The 7,246-nt window shown below is 32.9% G+C and overlaps 1 long non-coding RNA gene across 1 annotated transcript; it reads right to left on the reverse strand.

Annotated features, from left to right (window-relative positions):
* Window positions 1-214: 214 nt before the first annotated feature.
* On the reverse strand, window positions 215-1,657 carry LOC145789829 (uncharacterized). Its single transcript, XR_014328227.1, has 2 exons — window positions 857-1,657; window positions 215-536 (listed from the first exon to the last, which is right to left on the reverse strand). It is a non-coding gene; the product is annotated as an uncharacterized LOC145789829 (long non-coding RNA).
* Between the last annotated feature and the right edge of the window lie 5,589 nt (window positions 1,658-7,246).

The following is a 7,246-nucleotide window of genomic DNA, read 5'->3' on the forward strand; positions in this document are numbered from 1 at the left end:
TAGTCCCGAGCATTATCAGATTTTAGAATTTGGATTTTTGACTGGAATTGTGTCTGAATCATAATTTGAAAATTTTTGAAAATTTGGCTTGTTTGAGATTTGTCTTTCATGAGGAAGACCCAGGTTAATCTAGTATGATCATCTATGAATGAGACAAACCACCTAGTACCAGTTACATTTTTTATTCTTGATGGACCCCAGATATCACTATGAATTAGTGAGAATGGACGAGACGCTTTATAGGATTGAATGGGAAAATGGGACCGTACATGCTTAGACAATTGACAGATTTCACAATCAAAAGGTTTTGGAGTTTTAAATAATGAAGGAAATAAATGCTTGAGATACATAACATTCGGATGACCTAAGCGATAGTGCCACAACATAATTGCTCTATCGTTATTTTGACACGAAACCGAAAAAGAACTACCACGAATTGCCGTTTGAGGTTGTTCCTGTGGATAGTGGCATTCCTTAAGGATGTAGAGTCCAGAGCATTCCTCAGCATTGCCAATCGTCTTCCCCGAATCCAAATCCTGAAATTCACAATGAGTGGAGAAAAAATTAGTAACACACCTCTTTTCCTTAGTGAGTTTACTAATTGACAATAAATTACAGTCCAAGTCAGGAACAAGGAGAACAGAGTTGAGAATAAGATTTCTAGACAGCACAACTGAACCTATACCAGCAACCTTTGATAGTGAACCATCTGCTATTCGGACCGTTAAATTATTTTGACATGAGCTATATGTATAAAAAATTGTTGCATCTCCCGTCATATGATCAGATGCTCCTGAGTCCACAATCCAAGATTTTTTACGTTTCTTACCAACAGTAAAGGCGTTCAAAGAATTACCTTTGTGAGCCAAGGTTCCGGATCCAATGATGTGGTTGGAAGACGAACCAGATTGTGACTGTAGTAGTTTCTGGAGCATCTCCATTTGCTCCTTGGTGAAAGGGCTTGCTTCAGGTTGTGGTGATCGTTCATTTGTACCTACATGATTACCTCGTCCTTCTTTCTCAAGAGGCTGACGTGGCTTCCAATCTGCTGGCTTTCCATGAATCTTCCAGCAAGTTTCTCTCGAGTGACCCGGCTTTCTACAATGATCACACCAAGGCCTACCTCCTTTATATTTTTCTGACGGTTGTCAATAGGAGCGAATTGAGTCTTAAGAGCCGAGCTTTCTGCCATATTCAGTTGTTGATGGGATCCCATCATGAGTTTTTTCCGGCTTTCTTCGCGACGGACTTCAGAGAATGCCTCTCTAAGGCTAGGTAGCGGTTTTACTCCCATAATTCTTCCTCTGATTTCATCAAGATTTGTGTTTAATCCTAACAAGAATGTAAACACACGCTTCCCTTCGACAATCTTTTTATACAACAAACCATCAGCAACACACTGCCAGTTATGAACCTCAAACGTATCAAGTTGACGCCATAGACGAGTAAGGGTATTGAAATATTCAGTTACCGTAAGATTGTCTTGACGTAAATCGTGGAGGGAGCTTTCAAGCTGGATGATTTCAGATGTGTTTTCCTTGTCTGAAAACGTTTCTTTTGCCATGTCCCAGATCTCTTTGGCAGTATCAAATGACAGAAAATTTTCGCCAATGTCAGTGGTCATAGAGTTGACGAGCCACGACATGACCATGTTATTTTCAGCTATCGACCTTTTGTAGGTTGATGCTGTGGTTTCTGGTAGTGCTGAGGCTCCGGTGATGTAGTCGTCTTTCTCCTTTCCCCGTATAAACATTAATATGGATTGAGACCATTGCAAATAATTTTGCCAATTCAGTTTATGGGCGGTGATCGGAAGATGAGAGGTTTCCATTTGATGAGAGGATAAAGATGATGAGATGATAATATCAGAAGAAGAGGAGGATGAGTCGATAGCCATTCCAAAAGCTGGACCGTATTTAGGCATGAAATAGAAGAATAGATTTGAGTAGAAGAGAGAGACAACAAAAATATTGATGATGAGACAGGATTACACCTGCTCTGATACCATGAAAGAAATATTGAGAGAGTGATTGAAAGAGCTAATACACTCTGTGATTCAATTGTATCTAAAACATGAAGAGAAGGCTCCATTATATAGGAGAGCTAATACAACATCATTATGATACAACATTATGAAAGCAAACATATAAAAATAAAAGTAGCCGAAAGTTGAAGGCACTACCTAAAGCACTACAATAAATCATCTGATGGAGAAGCACTAACTATTATATATTAATGATATAAGCATGCTTGGTATTATTATATTAACAAATAGCTTGCTTGCTTGATTTCCAATATACATAATTTTGGAATTTTAATTTCTACCACTTAAATAATTTGTTTATTCAATAACTTGTTCATTCAGATTAAGCTGTGTAATATTTTAGTTTGAATATCTATTCATAATTATTTTGTGTAATAATTTAGTTTGAATACCTATTCATAATTATTTTGTGCTCTTATGCTATTGGTATAATATCTCTCACTCTGTTATATGCTTATATCTGTTACTCTTTTCAAGTGATAAAATATAAAGAATGATTGTAATATCGAATGGTGGGACAACTTGATATTGACATTTTTTTTTCCTCAATAATTGTGATTCACCCAAAAAAAAAGTATTTCCTTTTATTAAATAATAGAATAATTAATGAAGTTAATTACTTGTTTAATTATTTTGTTATCTTCATTCCACCTCCATTACTTAATTTGTTGAGATTAAATTTAATTAATAAGTTTCAACCCTAACCAATTCGGGTTGGGTCGTGACACTCCAAACCCCTCCGACACTACCGCACTCTTTCTGTCTCTCTTCCTCTATTTTTCCTACAATGATTCATCATTCCTTTTCCACCAACTCCCTTTGACCCCCTCTCTCTCATTGATTACATTTTCTTTTTGTTTTTCTTTTTTTTCCTGCTCCTCTAATTACCACCCACCACGTGACAAAGGGGGGTGAGGGGGTGACCCCCAAAAGGGGGTCCAAGCATTATTCTTTTCCTTCTCTCTTTTCATCTTCTCTCCGAATCGATCGGATAGATCGTGAACACAACAGCGCCGTAGGGACAGTGGCGCGTAGTGTGTGTCAGTGCCGACGTCTCTCTTTTTCTCTCTCCTCTCGTTTTCTCTCTCTTGAGGTAACGATCTCAAAACCTTCCCTAGATCTGAGATCGTGGCAACTCCGCCTCCATCTCGCCATAACTCCGTCTTAGCCTCTCTATTGGCCTCGATAGCAACAAATCTTCTCGAACTGCCTCGTTCTCCGTCGCCTCCGTCATCTCTCTCGGATGAGGAGTAAAATAGAAATGATGTTTTTTATTTATTTATTTATTTTTAGATTTGTAGTGAAGTCTTGATTTGATAAATATGTACAAATCTGTGTTCTATGTATATATATGTATTGCCTCTGGATTTTTATATGTATATATATGTATAAATCTGTGTTCTATGTATACATATATATTGCCACTGGATTTATATACATATATATATATATATATATATATATGTATGCATAAATCTTTGTTCTCTTGGATTTGCTGGATGTGTCTCAGAAATTTCCCTGGTTCATATTTGCTTTAAAACACCTGTTTGGCCTGCTAATTATTTGCTTGGTTTGTTAAGTATCTTACATAGGTAGAGTTTTGTTAAATTTTGTGCGTCTTGGTCCTGCAATTTGATTTCGTGCAGCAAGTGAAGATTTAACCAAGGTAGAGATTTGTTGATCTTGGCTCAAAAGATTTTCTCCTCACTACTCAAGCAGGGTGTGAAAAGAAAGAAAAATTCACTATAAAAAATTTGAACAGTTGATTAAAAAACGTGAACAAATAAAAATTTTAAACAGATAAAAAAATCTAACAGATAAAAATTTAAGTAGATAAATTTTTTTTGAACAGATAGGAATTTGACAGATAAAAATAATTTCGACAAATAGTTAACAAAAAGTCAAATAGATTAAAAAAAAAAGTCAAGAAATAAAATTTGAAACAAAATGTCTTTTAAGACTTCTCACCATATTATTTTACAAAATGTGAATTTCTCATTAATAAAAAATATTTACTGGACCTAATACCTTATATCTTCTTTAAATTAGATTTATCATCAAATTTCTTTAATTTTAAATGTATATCATACAACTCAATTCAAGATCAATTTTAAAATATTTTTTTTATGATTTATGACATTTTTAATATAAAAAAAGGATAAACTATACTTTGTTTTTTTTTTTTTTTTTTTTTTTTTTTTTTTTTTTTTGTTGCTGTCTCACTTTGTTTCATAAAATTTATTTATTTTTATTTGGCCTTCCTATTTTAAATTTTTCTTCATTTTATTCTTGAAAGTAACTTATGTGGGAAATTATACACAAATTGTAACAATAATAGTCATATAACATTAAAAAAATATATTATTATATTATAGTTTGAGTTTGTGCCAGAGGTGGTAGTCACATGTAACAAAATATTTTTATATCACGTGATTGTAAATGTGTCTTTTTTGTCTAATTTTTAATAAAATTAGTTTTAAGAATAAGACATTATTTGGTATAAACTAAATAAGAGCATTTATTTATGTCATATTATCTTTCTATTTTTTTTTGGGCAAATTACATATGCACCCCTCCAGGTTTGGTTAAATTACAGATACCCCCCTGAGGTTTCGGAAATTACATCCCGCCCCCTGAGGTTTGTATTTTCATAACAATTTACCCCCTGAGGTTTATATTTCATAACAAATTACCCCCTAATTTCTTATGCAAATATAGCATTTAGGGGGGAATTCGTAATTTCTCAAACCTCAGGGGGGTATCTGTAATTTTGTCAAACCTGGAGGGGTGTATATGTAATTTGCCCTTTTTTTTTTATAAAAAGTCAAAAGATATATTCATTTAGATTATTTTAAATAATTCCTAAACTAAAAAAAAAAATTGAAACATAAAAGGATAAAGTAGAAAAAAAAATAAATTTCAAAAATTAAAGAAAGAAAATGACCTGGAACAATGCATTGTAGGGCGTACTACCCGAACAGGCCCTAAAAACTGATGGGAAAGAATCGTAGGGACATATTCCTCCGATCACAGAAACGGTAAGACTGAAAGGGGATAAATTCAATGTCACCAACCAACTATTAAACGCCACGCGGGCCATCCAATTCAAGCCAAGCCAAAGTACTTGGAAACCCACCACGTTTTTTGTTCCGAATTTTCGTGCCCTAACTGCAGTACAATTTCAACTTCAATGTCTACGTTGGGAGCACCTCATTGGCTTATAAGAGTTAAGTGAGGTACAAATTGGGCTTTTAAGACGGGCCTGACATCTGTGCTTGTATAGTAATTACAGGGGCCCAATAACACGTATCTGTCAACAACAATTTGGCCTAGTTTTAAGTTTTTAAAATTTGTTTTTAAACTTTTTAATGAAAAAAAAAAAGTTAATGTATTTAGAAATAGTTTTTTTTTAAATTTTTTTTAAAAAAAATTGGATAATTGGTGTATATAAGTGAATTTTTTGTTATTATTTTTTTAAAAAAAAATTTAGTAAAATTTTAAATTTTTTTAAAAAAATTTATTCGGCAAACGATGGGTTTCTATTTTTTTGGCTAAAAAAAGAGGAAGAAAAAAATGAGACTAAAAACTAGGGGTGGACGTGCGTCGGTTGCGGTCACGAAACTTCCAGTCCGCCATCCGTCCGTCAGATTGGTGGATTAGAGAAAATCAATTCGTATTCCTCTGCCAATTTGGCAGATGTGGATTGAACAGATTGGCAGATTGGCATATGGATGCGAATTGGTTTGGCGGTTTAAAATTTTATAAATTTTTAACATAATCTAACTTGTACATTTCCTCAAAAAAAAAAAAGTATTATAGTCAATGACTTAAAAAAGTATTACAATTACTATACGTCTCATCTAAAGAAGGAAAGTTTGAAACTTTAGAATATTACAATCACTGTATGTCTCATCCACATATTGTAATGACAGCATGTCTCATCCACATAAATTATTACAATTTGTGGTTTTTAAAATATAAAAACAATTTAAACCACCAAAACCATGAATAGAGTAATAGTAGAGATTGTACATTTCTGTATTATTACATCTATATCTGTTTTTGAAAATAAAAACTAGCCAGCATATATCATCTTTTTAATTTATTATTTTTAGAGTTAGATTTAAGAACTAAAAAAATATAGATAAATAATACATTTATTTTTTTTCAATTCAAAAAATATACGTTGAAAACTCTTTTTCAGTAGAATATATTCAACAGAATATTTAAACTCCTTTTCAGTTAAAAATACAAACAGAATATCTAAACAAATTGAAAATATAAAATCTTAAAAATTACTATGGATGTTCGCGGTTTGGCGGTTCGCTTGCGGCCAAAGGAACATCAAATTCACCATCCGTCCAAAACTAGGCGGATTAAAAAAAATTAATCTGTAACCGTCCGCTCGTCATCATGCATCCCTCCAAAATGTCGCGGATCAATTCAATTCGATCGATTTAGACAGATTGATATATCCGCTACTCACCCTACTAAAAACAAACCAATAAATTATAATCAATGGCTTTCAATCAGATCAGATGAGACTTGTCTAAATAAATTTCATCAGCATTATTTGTTAATGAAATCATTAGATAATGTTTGGCCACCTGATAGTTGTCTTACAGTTCTCTCTTTTGCAAACTACCAGTCATATCCAACCCCAAAGATTGCTACTGCAAAGGTCATTGAATTTATCTAATTTTGAGTACTGCAAAAATTAAAATCTATTAAAAGGGTAAGAGGAAAATAAATTACATTGAATTTATTGCATTAAAATTTATTTATAGGAAATTAATTTAAAATATGATTACCAGGATTCAAACACAACATCAACAAATTTGTGAGTAAATATATTATATACTATTTCTCACTTTCAAACTTCAAATAGTGCTCAGGTGAACATATTTTAGGGACATTGAAGGATAAAAATTAGGGGTATTTACATACAAGTCTCATTTTATGAACTTATAATCCATTAAGTCCTAGATAAAATTATTTGTTCCTTTAAGTCCCATTAATTTTAAATAGACTAATTTACTCTTCCGTGACCTCCTCCATAGCTGCCAAATTCATTCACTCTCTCTTACTCTTAGCCTCCGTTTAGGAAGTGGGTTGGCTTTTTGTTTTTTTGACTTTTTTGGCTATTTGAGCCTGGGCTCAAAAGCTTGGTTTGGGAAGGACTTTTTAGCTTTTTAGTTTTTT

This window comes from Camellia sinensis, chromosome 4 (genome assembly GCF_055761805.1).
Source record: "Camellia sinensis isolate YWXY chromosome 4, ASM5576180v1, whole genome shotgun sequence".
NCBI lineage: Eukaryota > Viridiplantae > Streptophyta > Magnoliopsida > Ericales > Theaceae > Camellia > Camellia sinensis.